Raw genomic sequence first — 16,531 nt, 5'->3', positions numbered from 1 at the left:
TTAACTACAACTGCTTTAGACAGTTTCGAATACTGCAGTACTTCCTCTTCTTGTGTTACACGTGATAGGTTCAAGGTCACGAAAGGTCTCCATATGACTTTCAGCATTCTGCAGGCAGAAACACTAGGAAGATCTGTAAGACTTACCGTCGTAGGTTGTGTTCCAAAAATGAACAGCTTAGAGACAGAAGTGATGACACTTTCTGCAGGATCTGATCATTATTTTGCAGGACAATGCTCAAGCACGTACAGTGCAAGCTGTTACTGATTTATTTGACTGATGCGGCTGCTAAGTGATATACCACCTACTCTACTCCCCTGACTTAAGTACTCGTAAGTTCAACTCGATTTCTTAACTGAAGGAAACACTTCACGGCATTCGTTTCAGAAATACTACAAATTCGCCGGGCAATAGACCGCGCCGCTCGAATTGTCAACACAACTGGCACTGCTAGGAGTATCCTACGACTTCCACATCGCTGGCAACGGGTTATACACAATGCTGCTGAATACTTTGAAGATCAGTAAAACTTTGAAACACGTATCTATTTTGTTAATAGTTGCCACTATCAAAGTTCCAACCCTCGTACAAAGAGTTCTCTACCATTACCTATCTTGCATATATCATGAATCTCTCGCCAGCACAAAGTGCAGGTGACTCCAGTATGTAAGAAAGATAAAAGAACGGATCCGCAAAATTACAGACCAATACCCCTAACTTCTGTTTGTCGCAAAATCGTTGAATAAGGACTGTGCGGCAAACAGAAGTTAGGAGTATTGCTCCGTAATTTCACGGGTTCGTTCTCAGTTCGAATATAATAAACTTTCTTGAGACTGAGAAGCTTATGTCCACGAATCAGCGTGGTTTTAGAAAACATATCTCGTGCGAAACTCAGCTTACCCTTTTCTCATATGATGTACTGAGAACTATGGATGAAGGGCAACAGGCAGATTCCATATTTCTAGATTTCCGGAAAGCATTGATGAAAATGTACACTACAGTCGTTATGTAAATATGCAGTTCATGATGAAAGTTTGTCATCACTGACATCTCGGCGTTCGTTTCCACACTATTGGAAACAATCTTCGATGTGTTGTTGTTGTGGTCTTCAGTCCTGAGACTGGTTTGATGCAGCTCTCCATGCTACTCTATCCTGTGCAAGCTTCTTCATCTCCCAGTACCTACTGCAACCTACATCCTTCTGAATCTGCTTAGTGTATTCATCTCTTGGTCTCCCTCTACGATTTTTACCCTCCACACTGCCCTCCAATGCTAAATTTGTGATCCCTTGATGCCTCAAAACATGTCCTACCAACCGATCCCTTCTTCTAGTCAAGTTGTGCCACAAACTTCTCTTCTCCCCAATCCTATTCAGTACCTGCTCATTAGTTACGTGATCTACCCACCTTATCTTCAGCATTCTTCTGTAGCACCACGTTTTGAAAGCTTCTATTCTCTTCTTGTCCAAACTATTTACCGTCCATGTTTCACTTCCATACATGGCTACACTCCATACAAATACTTTCAGAAATGACTTCCTGACACTTAAATCTATACTCGATGTTAACAAATTTCTCTTCTTCAGAAACGCTTTCCTTGCCATTGCCAGTCTACATTTTATATCCTCTCTACTTCGACCATCATCAGTTATTTTGCTCCCCAAATAGCAAAACTCCTTTACTACTTTAAGTGTCTCATTTCCTAATCTAATACCCTCAACATCACCCGACTTAATTCGACTACATACCATCTTCGATACCATCTTACAAATAAAGTAAGTAACCTCTTTCCCCATCTCAGCAGTAAAAGTTAGATGAGCTACAGTGTGCTGTTCCAGAACTGCGACGCGACACAGCCTGTTACACATCGCAGCTGAAGATGTAACGTGAGATCAACCAGCGCTTTTAGGTCTAGGGCTGACTGTACCTGTGTTGTTAGGGTGCAACTGGCTGGTGTCCACCTGTGCTGCCATTAACTGCGAGTAACAGTGTTTGTGCGGTCGCCCACGAGCCACAGGAATCTGGCTTTTACTGAGCCGTTGCCCAAGTCGCCCAGCAAGGCAGTAGCCTTAAGTACGTATGTTACTGTGTTACCTTAGCGTTTCCTTACCTTAGATTTTGTTTTGTCTTGTGTTCAATAATAAGTGATCACAGTACTAGCTAAGTGAGCATCTAGTAGAGTACTAAATATGACTTACTAGAGTACTCAAGTTCAGAGATGAGAGAGTACAGGAGTAACAGAGGAGGAGGATGACTTTTCCCTTCCCTTGTTCACAACGTGACGTACAGCTACAGGGTGATAAACGGCCATGCCATTCCTCTTCACGGCGCTTCAACCTGGAACCGCGCGACCGCTACGGTCGCAGGTTCGAATCCTGCCTCGGGCATGGATGTGTGTGATGTCCTTAGGTTAGTTAGATTTAAGTAGTTCTAAGTTCTAGGAGACTGATGACTTCAGATGTTAAATCCCATAGTGCTCAGAGCCATTTGAACCATTTGAACCTCTTCGAGGAACTTCGGTGCCAAGCCCTAGTTGCTCCACCATGAGTGAACTCAGTAATCATAATAACAGCGATAATTAATCTATGAAACAAAGTCTCGGTTTCCGGCCTGACAGGCCAGGAAAGAATGATAGTTGTTAATGGCTGTCCACTCCCTTTTTGCGGTGACGTTATGAAGTTACGAGCCATCTGTCGCGGACATAATAAAACTAATATGCTGCTTGATGGTCCTAAAAATACGATTGGTGGTCATCGAACTTATTTATGTAGTATTCTAGTGTGACGTCCTGGACCTGTTAGGGTGGTTTAAGAAGTAAGAGTATTATGGATATTTGTTTTCATGTGTGGGGACTATCGATGCTGTTTAGTTTCTTTTTTTGTGGGTGACCAACTAGATACGGCCACGGTCACGAATGTCGTTCTTCAGGGCTCCAAAAATATGGAAATAACGGGACTGTATGAAGGAGTGTAAGCGGTTCGCGGCGAAAATTCTGCAGTGTAGTCGAAACAACCTCGGCAACTTGTGAGTGAGTATAATTCACCAACAGAATGATGCCGTCCGTCAACATACCTGGACGTTTGGATTTGATGGCGTTCATCAATTTCTGTAAAGCATCCACGTACCGCTGTACGTTAATTTTGGCGCCGTATCCCAGAAAGACAATGAGCAGCGCACCCTTGCAGTCAAAGAAAAACGTTGTCACGACTTTCCCGCAGCTGGCGTGCTTGTTGTTTCTCCTGCGCTGCAGAAGTTTCGCTGGGAAGCCCTTACACATCCTCCACACAGCCCAAATGTATCCCTATGAGATTTTCGTATTGTTGAATCCCCGAAGAAAGACGTTCGTGGCTCAAAAGTGGCTACGAGCACTATGCGACTTAACTTCTGAGGTCGTCAGTCGCCTAGAACTTAGAACTAATTAAACCTAACTAACCTAAGGACATCACACACATTCATGCCCGAGGCAGGATTCGAACCTGCGACCGTAGCGGTCACGCGGTTCCATACTGAAGCGCCTAGAACCGCTCGGTCACAACGGCCGGCACGTTCGTGGCTGTTGATTTGCTTCGTACTAAGAGGTGCGCCTGGCTAGAATCATGTTTCCGTAGGCAGCCGCATTAAGTATTGACCGTCTTGTCTCACAGTGGGATAAATGTATTAAAAATCATGGCGATTACTTTTGACTGCCCCTTATATATAAAAGAGATTATTAGTTAAAAACCAACCTTTGTTAACCCTCTGAACTACATAAGGTGTATGACTCCTACACAAGAGTCGCAAAGCTACTACTCATGTGTGATTGGAATAGTGAAATGAGATTTTTGATCCTCTTTTAATGTGCGATGACATGATACATAATTCGTTGACATATTTTATGCTGCTTCAGACATCTAGATGTTTAGTGTGCATAACTGGAACTATTAGATATCGTTAGTGGGTTAATCACATCTGGAGCCGGCCGCGGTGGCCGAGCGTTTCTAAGCGCTTCAGTTCGGAATCGCGCGACTGCTATGGTCGCAGGTTCGAATCCTGCCTCGGGCATGGATGTGTGTGATGTCCTTAGGTTAATTAGGTTTAAGTAGTTCTAAGTTCTAGGGGACTGATGACCTCAGATGTTAAGTCCCATAGTGCTCAGAGCCATCTGAACCATAACCACATCTGAAGATGGCAATCAATAGCCTAAATTGGTAATGTGTACATTGTAACTATTAAGTGACGTTGAGCAATTAAATTATTACATAAGAAGTATTGTTTTGAAACAATCTGATCGACTGTATCGAGATAGGCAAATATTCTCCTGTAATAACTCATTTGAAAGAAATCAACTGAACGAGGGAAAAATTGATTCAGTATTCAGTTCAGGGGTTGTTTTGCTGCTCTAGTTGTAAGGCACGCCAGCTGAACCACACACAATATACAAACAATTCCCTGTCCATACATATACAGTTATAGTACGCTTGTTTATTGTATAATATGTAACTTTTGATAGATTAAAGTATATGTGCAAATTTTCATGGCCCTGGGGTGTAATTCTGAAGACATGCTGAGACAGATGAGTACTTGTACAGTGTGATGTTGAGTTTACTTTCGTATGGATGAATGTTGAAACTGAAGGAAGGCAGACGGTGGAAATCCGTTTAGACCAGTGTTAGTCAACCCCGTCCCTACCACCCACTAATGGGCGTTCCAGCTTTCATGGTGGGAGGTAGGTGTAATGGGCTAAAAAACAATTTCATTCTGTTTTCATAAAGAATTTGGCAACGTATTTGGTAAGTAATTATTGGCTCTAATGGCTCTGAGCACTATGGGACTTAACATCTGTGGTCATCAGTCCCCTAGAACTTAGAACTACTTAAACCTAACTAACCTAAGGACATCACACACATCCATGCCCGAGGCAGGATTCGAACCTGCGACCGTAGCGGTCACGCGGTTCCAGACTGTAGCGCCTAGAACCGCTCGGCCACTCCGGCCGGCTAAGTAATTATTATTACATGGTTTAACTTGGTGTAACGCTGCTGTATAAATTTTGTAAAGTTACATCCCTGCTTTACAAATCACCATTCCCGAGGAACTGCTGGACGGTAAGAAAATTTTACTATTAACAGAGATCCAGAAATGGGCACTAGGTGAAAAAGGAGGTTAACTACAACTGCTTTAGACAGTTTCGAATACTGCAGTACTTCCTCTTCTTGTGTTACACGTGATAGGTTCAAGGTCACGAAAGGTCTCCATATGACTTTCAGCATTCTGCAGGCAGAAACACTAGGAAGATCTGTAAGACTTACCGTCGTAGGTTGTGTTCCAAAAATGAACAGCTTAGAGACAGAAGTGATGACACTTTCTGCAGGATCTGATCATTATTTTGCAGGACAATGCTCAAGCACGTACAGTGCAAGCTGTTACTGATTTATTTGACTGATGCGGCTGCTAAGTGATATACCACCTACTCTACTCCCCTGACTTAAGTACTCGTAAGTTCAACTCGATTTCTTAACTGAAGGAAACACTTCACGGCATTCGTTTCAGAAATACTACAAATTCGCCGGGCAATAGACCGCGCCGCTCGAATTGTCAACACAACTGGCACTGCTAGGAGTATCCTACGACTTCCACATCGCTGGCAACGGGTTATACACAATGCTGCTGAATACTTTGAAGATCAGTAAAACTTTGAAACACGTATCTATTTTGTTAATAGTTGCCACTATCAAAGTTCCAACCCTCGTACAAAGAGTTCTCTACCATTACCTATCTTGCATATATCATGAATCTCTCGCCAGCACAAAGTGCAGGTGACTCCAGTATGTAAGAAAGATAAAAGAACGGATCCGCAAAATTACAGACCAATACCCCTAACTTCTGTTTGTCGCAAAATCGTTGAATAAGGACTGTGCGGCAAACAGAAGTTAGGAGTATTGCTCCGTAATTTCACGGGTTCGTTCTCAGTTCGAATATAATAAACTTTCTTGAGACTGAGAAGCTTATGTCCACGAATCAGCGTGGTTTTAGAAAACATATCTCGTGCGAAACTCAGCTTACCCTTTTCTCATATGATGTACTGAGAACTATGGATGAAGGGCAACAGGCAGATTCCATATTTCTAGATTTCCGGAAAGCATTTGACACGGTTCCACATTGCTGGCTGTTAAAGAAGGTACGAGCATATGGAATAAGTTCGCAGATATGTGAGTGGCTCGAAGACTTCGTAGATAATAGAACCCTATATGTTGGCCTTGACGAAGATTGTATCTTAAACAAGGTCACGGACGAATTAGTCTTCTCATCCTTGTCCAATTTGAACTTGCGTTTCGTCTGTTATGACATCGACGAGACGTTAAACTCTAACTTGCCTACCTTTCTTGCTTCCTTCCCCCCCCCCTCCCCCCACTCCGCTCTCTCAGATTCGCATCCAAGTGCGTCGAGTCGTGTCATGGGGCAATGATTCTCCCCTTACCTCCTCCCCGCAAGATCAATGTGGAGCCGTTTATATTTATATATTTCGATTTATAGATGCCAACTAAAGCAGTCTAGAAGCTAAATATCAAAAACAGAAAGGAATTCTAGAACATTTGAAGATACGTTTAACACGGAATGTTTTCCAGATGCTTGTTTGAATGCTAACACACGTGGATGGGCTTACGGTCTGGCTGTCACAAGCAAACTTTTCAGCCAGGAAAAGAAGCCGATTCACAGACTGATCACAACTGCTGCCAACAATAAAATGAAATGAGCATATGGCATCGTGGGCCGGGAGGCCCCTATTCGGGGAAGTTCGGCTGCCGCGTGAAAGTCTTATTTCATCCGACGCCACATTGGGCGACTAGCGCACCGGCGATGAGGATAACACACCACCTAGTCCCCAAGGGGAGAAAATCTCCAACCCGGCCAGGAATCGAACCCGGGCCCGCTTGCATGGGAGGCGAGCACGTTACCACCCAGCTAAGGAGGCAGGCTGCCAACAATAAATCCGGCACAGTTCGTGAGACCGCGGATAGATCCGAGTAAGGCAACACGTATAGGAAAATAGCATTCAATAAGGAAAAAAAAATGACAGGTAGACTGACTTGGCAGAACGCTGGAGAAAACGACTGAATCGAATAGTATTCTCCATATTTACACGCTAGCATAACCATAATCTGCAGATCTGTGATCATAATCACTGTGCTAAGTAACTTACAGATAATATACACTCCTGGAAATTGAAATAAGAACACCGTGAATTCATTGTCCCAGGAAGGGGAAACTTTATTGACACATTCCTGGGGTCAGATACATCACATGATCACACTGACAGAACCACAGGCACATAGACACAGGCAACAGAGCATGCACAATGTCGGCACTAGTACAGTGTATATCCACCTTTCGCAGCAATGCAGGCTGCTATTCTCCCATGGAGACGATTGTAGAGATGCTGGATGCAGTCCTGTGGAACGGCTTGCCATGCCATTTCCACCTGGCGCCTCAGTTGGACCAGCGTTCGTGCTGGACGTGCAGACCGCGTGAGACGACGCTTCATCCAGTCCCAAACATGCTCAATGGGGGACAGATCCGGAGATCTTGCTGGCCAGGGTAGTTGACTTACACCTTCTAGAGCACGTTGGGTGGCACGGGATACATGCGGACGTGCATTGTCCTGTTGGAACAGCAAGTTCCCTTGCCGGTCTAGGAATGGTAGAACGATGGGTTCGATGACGGTTGGGATGTACCGTGCGCTATTCAGTGTCCCCTCGACGATCACCAGTGGTGTACGGCCAGTGTAGGAGATCGCTCCCCACACTATGATGCCGGGTGTTGGCCCTGTGTGCCTCGGTCGTATGCAGTCCTGATTGTGGCGCTCACCTGCACGGCGCCAAACACGCATACGACCATCATTGGCACCAAGGCAGAAGCGACTCTCATCGCTGAAGACGACACGTCTCCATTCGTCCCTCCATTCACGCCTGTCGCGACACCACTGGAGGCGGGCTGCACGATGTTGGGGCGTGAGCGGAAGACGGCCTAACGGTGTGCGGGACCGTAGCCAGCTTCATGGAGACGGTTGCGAATGGTCCTCGCCGATACCCCAGGAGCAACAGTGTCCCTAATTTGCTGGGAAGTGGCGGTGCGGTCCCCTACGGCACTGCGTAGGATCCTACGGTCTTGGCGTGCATCCGTGCGTCGCTGCGGTCCGGTCCCAGGTCGACGGGCACGTGCACCTTCCGCCGACCACTGGCGACAACATCGATGTACTGTGGAGACCTCACGCCCCACGTGTTGAGCAATTCGGCGATACGTCCACCCGGCCTCCCGCATGCCCACTATACACCCTCGCTCAAAGTCCGTCAACTGCACATACGGTTCACGTCCACGCTGTCGCGGCATGCTACCAGTGTTAAAGACTGCGATGGAGCTCCGTATGCCACGGCAAACTGGCTGACACTGACGGCGGCGGTGCACAAATGCTGCGCAGCTAGCGCCATTCGACGGCCAACACCGCGGTTGCTGGTGTGTCCGCTGTGCCGTGCGTGTGATCATTGCTTGTACAGCCCTCTCGCAGTGTCCGGAGCAAGTATGGTGGGTCTGACACACCGGTGTCAATGTGTTCTTTTTTCCATTTCCAGGAGTGTAGTTCGATTCTATAACGTGTAAATTGGGACGTTGTCAAAGTTGCGAGAGTTTATTGCTATTATAGCTCCTAAATCGGTTGCATGAGACATATATTCGTCATATGTTTGGAAAATTACTTTTCAGATGGTGCATATTTTTAAACAGCAATTTCTTGGGAGCTACGACAAAACGATATAGCAAGTACTGATGTAACCAAATTATTATTATTATTATTATTATTATTATTATTATTATTATCTCAACACATTTTACGTATTTTATTCTTATAAAATTCCAGCCATCTGCAACACGTTATTTGATGGTGACAGACACGGTTTTTTCTTGTGGTGGAGGTGAGGAGACAGTAAACAGTTGCGAACCTTGCATCCGTGCATCCTCTCTCCCATTTCCGAGCCACTCTTCTCCCTCTTACCACCTTATCCCCTCCTCCTTTTGCTATTTCAGAAGTATCATTATAACGGAGAAGAAAAATGGAAGGAGAACTTTACTAGTCAAGTGATTCCGTGCTACAGTGGATGAATTTGAAATTTGTGTACGTATAGTATCACTTGGTTAACTCACGAAAAATCCACGTGCTTGCGTTTACAGGAAGCTCATTTTAAATTTTCTGACACTATGTGATAAAAAATTACAATGGCTAAGAAAGGATGAGTTATGTGTATGCAGGGCTGAGGTTGGAGTGCTTGCCAGTGGCTACTGCGCTACCATTGTGCAACTGAACTACAGAAAACTGCTGCTACAGTCCAGGCCACACATGCACTGACCATGTGCTGTGTCTTATCACAACTTCATTAACGTCACACAGAACAGCTTAAGAGATTCATCTGTTTCTGATTTATGGAGGCTTTAACGCACGTAACGACTCTCCCTGCTGCAGTCTTAGGGACTGAACCGTCGACGACCTTGGCCTATCAGAGGACCCGTGCTTGCTTAATGAGGGACACACGACACACATTAGCGCAGTAATGGATGCGTTCCCCGCGATAGATTGCTCCGACCTTTTCCTCCCGCAGACGTCTCTCCATTTGCAGGTTGTGGTCGTTGAACTGTCCCTTCAATTTCCATATATGGGTACCAGTCCACGAGGGTGCAGCGACGGAAGGACAACCGATTTGTAGGAATACGAAATGGATTGGCCACATCGCATGAAAAAGCAGGCGGTAGACTTCGGTTCATTAGCAGGAAACTGGGGAAATGCAGTCAGTCAACGATGGAGTATTCTTAAAAATCACTTGTGCGTTCCATTTTACTGTACTGCCCAAGGTCGGGAAATGCAATAACTCAACGAAGGAGTATTCTTAAAAATATCTTATGCGTTCCATCTTACAGTACTGCTCAATCGTGTGGGACCCATACCAGATAGCACTAACGGGGAACACTGAACTTACACAAATTGTCACAGATCTGTTTGACACATGGGAGTGCATGACGGAGATGCTGAAGATACTGAACCCGCAGACGCTTGAAGGTAGACGCCAATTATCTCTCGAAAGCCTACTTACCAAGTTTAGAGAACCAGTACTAAGCCAAGAGGGCAGAAGTATTGTCAGCCACACCCTTAGCGACCGAGAGGACAAGGTTAGACTAATTACAGACTCCACAGAAACATTTAAGCAGATATTCTTCTCGCGTTCCATGCGCGACTGGAATGGGAAGGAAGTCCTAACATGTCCTACAATGCTAAGTATACTCTGCCATGCGATTCACAGTGGATTTCGGAGTAGGGATGTAGAAGTGACAGACCTCTCAGCAAGGCCAGTGAGACTATGCAGCGATCTAGCCCGACTCGAAACCTATGAAAACCTCCTGGATATTGTGAACTGTATCGTCCGTTAAGTATCCTAGTTACGAACGAAGGCACCTTTGGCTGGACGGAGATATAGAGCCGCACTCAGTTGTATGTGAGTATCACTGTGGAAGTATACTGTAAGTGTATACTTCCAGTGGAGAAACTGGCCGTTATCCATATTTGTGGAGGTAAATGGGAGACTCGCCGACGGCCTTGCCGCAGTGGTAACACCGGTTCCCGTCAGATCACCGAAGTTAAGCGCTGTCGTGCTGGGCTAGCACTTGGATGGGTGACCATTCGGTCTGCCGAGCGCTGTTGGCAAGCGGGGTGCGCTCAGCCCTTCTCGTGAGGCAAACTGAGGAGCTACGTGATTGAGAAGTAGCGGCTCCGGTCTCGTAAACTGACATACGGCGGGAGAGCGGTGTGCTGACCACATGCCCTTCCATATTCGCATCCAGTGACGCCTGTGGGCTGAGAAAGACACGGCGACCGGACGGTACCGTTGGGCCTTCCAAGGCCGTTCGGACGGAGTTTAGTTTAGTTTAAATGAGAGACTCGTTGTCCTGCAGCTGTATACCACCTGTCATAAGTTTATATGTATAAACCAAGGTCGTATGGTATCAGCGGGTATGAGAGACTACATCTACATTTACACCTATCTCTATGCCCTGATAACCACTGGACAGTGCATGGCAGAAGATATTTCCCAATATTTAGGGTTTCTTCCCGCTCCATAAGCGTTTGTTGCTTAAATGTCTCTAAACGGACTGAATTTAGTCTAATCTTGAGTTTGCAGTTCCTACGGCAAAAATACATACGGGGTTCTAGTACAGGGTCTTTAAAAATATTCACCTGATTTGTCAAGATTATGTCTTCTACTTGAATGAGGGTAAATTTTAGCTTACACATGAAGGGTGGTTATAGTTAAAGTGCAGCTAGTCACAGAGGTCCAGTATGGACTGTAATTATCGCATGGCAGCGAAATTAGGTAGATATGTTAGTACGCTAATGCAGAACCGATTGAAACTGGCAAAAAAATTAGTTCCAATTATGGCCACCAGGTGAAAATCTGGGGCTGTATAGCGCTGTCTCCAGTGCTCGTATTGAACAAATTGTGTTAACTGGCGGTTAATAATGAAATCAACTAATACCTTTCTCACTTGCTTGACCTTTTCTGCCCGCATCCCGTTCCTAATCCATTACATATCGAAAAAATTTCTGTATGTCTTTCTTGCATTCACAGTGCCAGATTTGTACCTGGTATGCAAAATTGGAACTAATTTTTTTCAGCGCAAATGGGTCTCACATTAAGGCATAAGAATATCTACCAAGTTTCGCTGTCATACGATAATTACAGCCAACACTGTGCCTCTGTGAGTAGGTGCACTTAAATTATAATCAGCCGGTGGTATTAAAGTCCACAACCGCAGTTTCCCTATTTCTACGTGAAGGGTAATCTCGGGAACTACTGTGGGGATTTCGATACGGTTTTCACTGATAGATAGACTGATTCACAAGAAAGGTTAGTGTAGTCGTTCATAATTTATATTTATAGTAACAATGAGTGTGTAATACATGTATTTTTATCTGATCCTCACTTGTATGGCATTGATGTGGCATTTCGTGGCAACGATGGGAGCAACGAGCTAGTCAGTTACTGGGGAGGCGGTATCTACTGGGAAAAATGTCTAGATGTCTTTCTTGCATTCACAGTGCCAGATTTGTACCTGGTATCCAAAATTGGAACTAATTTTTTTTCAGCGTAAATAGGTCCCACATTAAGGTATAAGAATATCTATCAAGTTTCGCTGCCATATGATAATTATAGCAGCCGCAACTCCAGGGAGCAACGAAGCTTGACCAGAGTCTATACATAGAATGAGATTTTCACTCTGCAGCGGAGTGTGCGCTGATATGAAACTTCCTGGCAGATTAAAACAGTGTGCCTGACCGAGACTCGAACTTGGGACCTTTGCCTTTCGCGGGCAAGTGCTCTACCATCTGAGCTACCGAAGCACGACTTACGCCCGGTCTCACAGCTTTACTTCTGCCAGTATCTCGTCTCCTACCTTCCAAACTTTACAGAAGCTCTCCTGCGAACCTTGCAGAACTAGCACTCCTGAAAGAAAGGATATTGCGGAGACATGGCTTAGCCACAGCCTGTGGGATGTTTCCAGAATGAGATTTTCACTCTGCAGCGGAGTGTGCGCTGATATGAAACTTCCTGGCAGATTAAAACTGTGTGCCCGACCGAGACTCGAACTCGGGACCTTTGCCTTTCGCGGGCAAGTGCTCTACCATCTGAGCTACCGAAGCACGACTCACGCCCGGTCTCACAGCTTTACTTCTGCCAGTATCTCGTCTCCTACCTTCCAAAATTTACAGAAGCTCTCCTGCGAACCTTGCAGAACCAGCACTCCTGAAAGAAAGGATATTGCGGAGACATGGCTTAGCCACAGCCTGTGGGATGTTTCCAGAATGAGATTTTCACTCTGCAGCGGAGTGTGCGCTGATATGAAACTTCCTGGCAGATTAAAACTGTGTGCCCGACCGAGACTCGAACTCGGGACCTTTGCCTTTCGCGGGCAAGTGCTCTACCATCTGAGCTACCGAAGCACGACTCACGCCCGGTCTCACAGCTTTACTTCTGCCAGTATCTCGTCTCCTACCTTCCAAACTTTTACAGAATCTCTCCTGCGAACCTTGCAGAACTAGCACTCCTGAAAGAAAGAATATTGCGGAGACATGGCTTAGCCACAGCCTGTGGGGTGTTTCCAGAATGAGATTTTCACTCTGCAGCGGAGTGTGCGCTGATATGAAACTTCCTGGCAGATTAAAACTGTAACACAGTTTTAATCTGCCAGGAAGTTTCAGAGTCTATACATGTCTATAAATACACTCAGGCGACAAACATCATGAGATACGTCCTAATATCGTGTCGGACCTCTTTTTGTGCGGCGTAGTATAGCACCTCAACGCGGCATGTATTCGGCATCTCGTTGGAAGTTAACCAGCAGAAATGCTGAGTCATGCTGCCTCTATAGCCGATCATAATTGCGAAAGTGTTGCCGGTGCAGGATTTTGTGAACGAACTGACCTCTCGCTTATGTACCATAAATGTTCAATGGCACTCATGTAGGGCGATCTGGGCGGGATAATCAATCGCTCGAAATGCCCAGTCGCGAACAATTGTGGCCCGGTGACATGCCATCGTTGTCTGGAAACATAAAGTCCATGAATGGTTGCAAATGGTCTCCAGGTAGCTGAACATAATAATTTACAGTCAATGATCGGTTCATCAGGACCAAAGGACCCAGTCCATTGCATGTAAACACAGCCCATACCGCTGTGGAGCCACCACCGAGGACCACGAGAAAGACAGGCCGCGGCGCGTGCGTCACGAAGGTAGTCCTGAACTCGCTCGCTCGCTCAGCTCAGCAGACAAAATGCGTTTCTAATCCTGTTAACTCGCAGCTGGGCGTGTAAGTACTAACGAAAATTGCATCTTCCACTGGTATCTGCTATTATGAAGTCTTACTGATTAACAGTAATACAGCAAAATTTAATTTAAGATCAGTACTCGATATAAGTGGTATAACGGCTTGTTTATAGAATTTAGTCTCTTCTGCTTAACAGTATTCACTACATGCTGGAACTGGTGCCTTATGCAACTGATAATCATTTTAGCATGATTTTATTTTATTGTACGCCAGTACAGCCATAACAAATTAATAGTAGGCCCATGGACTTCCCATCATTATAGCACTAATAATAGTAAGATTCCATAATAGCGGATTCCTGTAGGAGATTCAGTTTTCGTTTGTACGGACACGCCTAGTTACGAGTTAACAGGTGCAGAAACGTAGTCTGTCTGCTGATTTGAGCGAGCGAGCGAGCGCAGGACTACTTTCGTGACGTAACGCGTCGCGGCCAGTGTTCCTCGTAGGCCTCGGCCACCACCAGGTTGCACAGTGCCTTGGTGACACGTGGGTCCGTGGCTTCGTGGGGTCTCCGCCACACTCTAACCCTATCATCAGCTCTTGCCAACTGAAATCGGGACTCGTCTGACGAGATCATGATGTTCCAGTTGTCTAGGGTCCAACCAATATGTTCACGAGCACATGAGTGGTGTTGCAGGCGGTGTCGTGCTGTTAGCAAAGACACTCGCGCCGGTCACCTGCTGCCATGGCTCATTAATGCCAAATTTCGCAGCAATTTCCTAACTAAAACGTTCATCGCAAATCCCACATCGATTTCTGCGATTATTTCATGCAGTGTTGGTTGTCTGTTAGCACTGACAACTCTACGCAAACGCCGCTGCTGTCGGTCGTTAAGTGAAGACGATCGGCAACTGCGTTGTCCGTGGTGAGAGGTAATGCCTGAAATTTAGTATTCTCGGCACACTCTTGAGACTGTGGCTCTCGGAATATTGAATTCCCCAACGATTTCCGGAATGGAATGTCCTATGCATCTAGCTCCAACTACCATTCAGCGTTCAAAGTCTGGTAATTCTCGTCGTGCGGCCATAACCAAGTCTCAAACCTTTGTTTGTACCTGAAGGCCAATCAAAGGAAGTACTGTCGGAATTTTGATACTGTTTTAACTAGACTGATACACGAGGAAGGTTTGTGCATGTAATTTATTATCGCAACGCTAGACGAGTCGTCTGTCCATAGATACTTAGTACCGGCTTGGGTCAGTTCACTAGTTGAAACGAAAAGTTGGCGCCATTTGTAAGCTGCAGATTCATGTGATTGCCGGTGGCGGTTCCCCTGGCGCAGCTCGTTCTCTTTCTTTGCTCGTCCATGTTTTCCACAGTTGCGAGACGAAGCCGAAAAATACACTTTTCAACAGGACAGAGCACTGGTACGTGCAAGTATGAGCGTTTGTTAACAATGAGCTGCTTCAACCATGGTTCAAGTGGCTCTGAGCACTATGGGACTTAACTGCTGTGGTCATCAGTCCCCCAGACCTTAGAACTACTTAAACCTAACTAACCTAAAGACATCACACACATCCATGCCCGAGGCAGGATTCGAACCTGCGACCGTAGCGGTCGCGCGGTTACAGGCTGTAGTGCCTAGAACCGCTCGGCCACTCCGGCCGGCGTTTCAACCATGTATCCGCCTCAAAGATAGTAGCCTTATCTCGTGGTGTGTGTGGTTGTTGTGTTTGGCAGAGACTCGGTGTATGTGCCTCCCCTTCCAACAAGTTTGGTTAAGCTGTGACGCAGCATGGCAAAAGCAGTAATTCCAAACACACTCGCTAAAATATGGGAGGAGTTTATACACCGTCTGGAGGTTTGTTGCGAGTCCGGAGAAGAGCACATTGAACATTCGTTATACCTTTCACTTTTATCCTAATCGTAATTCTAAAATGTACTTCGAAGTTTTTATGCATGCATGTAAGAGACACACCTGCTTAAAATCGGGTGGTGATTTTGAAAATATAAACTTTTCAGTTTTATGCGTAACTTTAAATTCACTCCAAATTTATATCTTCTTTCATGTATTGAAGACGATATAGACTTGTTAAATCGTTAAATGTTTCTGGAATTCTCTGTATATTCCTAGGCTCCTTACTTAATACTGGCGCTTGAAACTTGTTCGGCTGTCGGTCTGTAGTCTGTAAAATAAGATTCGTGCGCTGACAGAACCCTTGGCGCCCATGTTAGGCATTTTCAAGAGCACGTTTCATCGAAGGATTCAACATAAATATCAACGAGAGAGTACACTGATAAAGTTACAGCAATCAGAATACATAAGGAAGCGTGCAGACAATTCTGTTCTACACGTACTATCTTTAAACTGAGAAATAGAGCAGGTAAATAACGGTGGTGTGAGATGTCCTTTGCCATTTACACTAGTCTGGTATGCAAAGTAGCTGCGGTTAGAGGCAATTTCAAGTATAACTAGGCATTGTTTTTCCGTGGGCGGAATTAAAATGTAGAGCATGGAGCAGCAGCTGTGCTAATGACATCTTACCTGTGTCAGCCAAACCACAGGCCTTCATGCCGTCAACCGTTGATTGTGTCTGAAAGGGACTGCGCGCTTTCTATCTCGCGCCACTTCGCATTGCTCAAACCCAGAGAGGTGGCGCAGCGATTAGCACACAGTCCTCGGTAGGCGGC

The 16,531-nt window shown here is 45.6% G+C and overlaps 1 protein-coding gene and 1 pseudogene across 1 annotated transcript in view; one reads left to right on the top strand and one right to left on the bottom strand.

Annotated features, from left to right (window-relative positions):
- LOC126184034 (nose resistant to fluoxetine protein 6-like) overlaps nucleotides 1-16,531 on the bottom strand; it is a 397,821-nt gene that overhangs the window by 184,745 nt on the left and 196,545 nt on the right. The gene's annotated exons all lie outside the window — the stretch shown is intronic.
- Nucleotides 10,605-10,722, top strand: LOC126185690 (5S ribosomal RNA; annotated as a pseudogene).

This window comes from Schistocerca cancellata, chromosome 4 (assembly GCF_023864275.1).
Source record: "Schistocerca cancellata isolate TAMUIC-IGC-003103 chromosome 4, iqSchCanc2.1, whole genome shotgun sequence".
In the NCBI taxonomy this organism is placed as follows: domain Eukaryota; kingdom Metazoa; phylum Arthropoda; class Insecta; order Orthoptera; family Acrididae; genus Schistocerca; species Schistocerca cancellata.
This window is presented reverse-complemented; position numbering and strand designations above follow the sequence as displayed.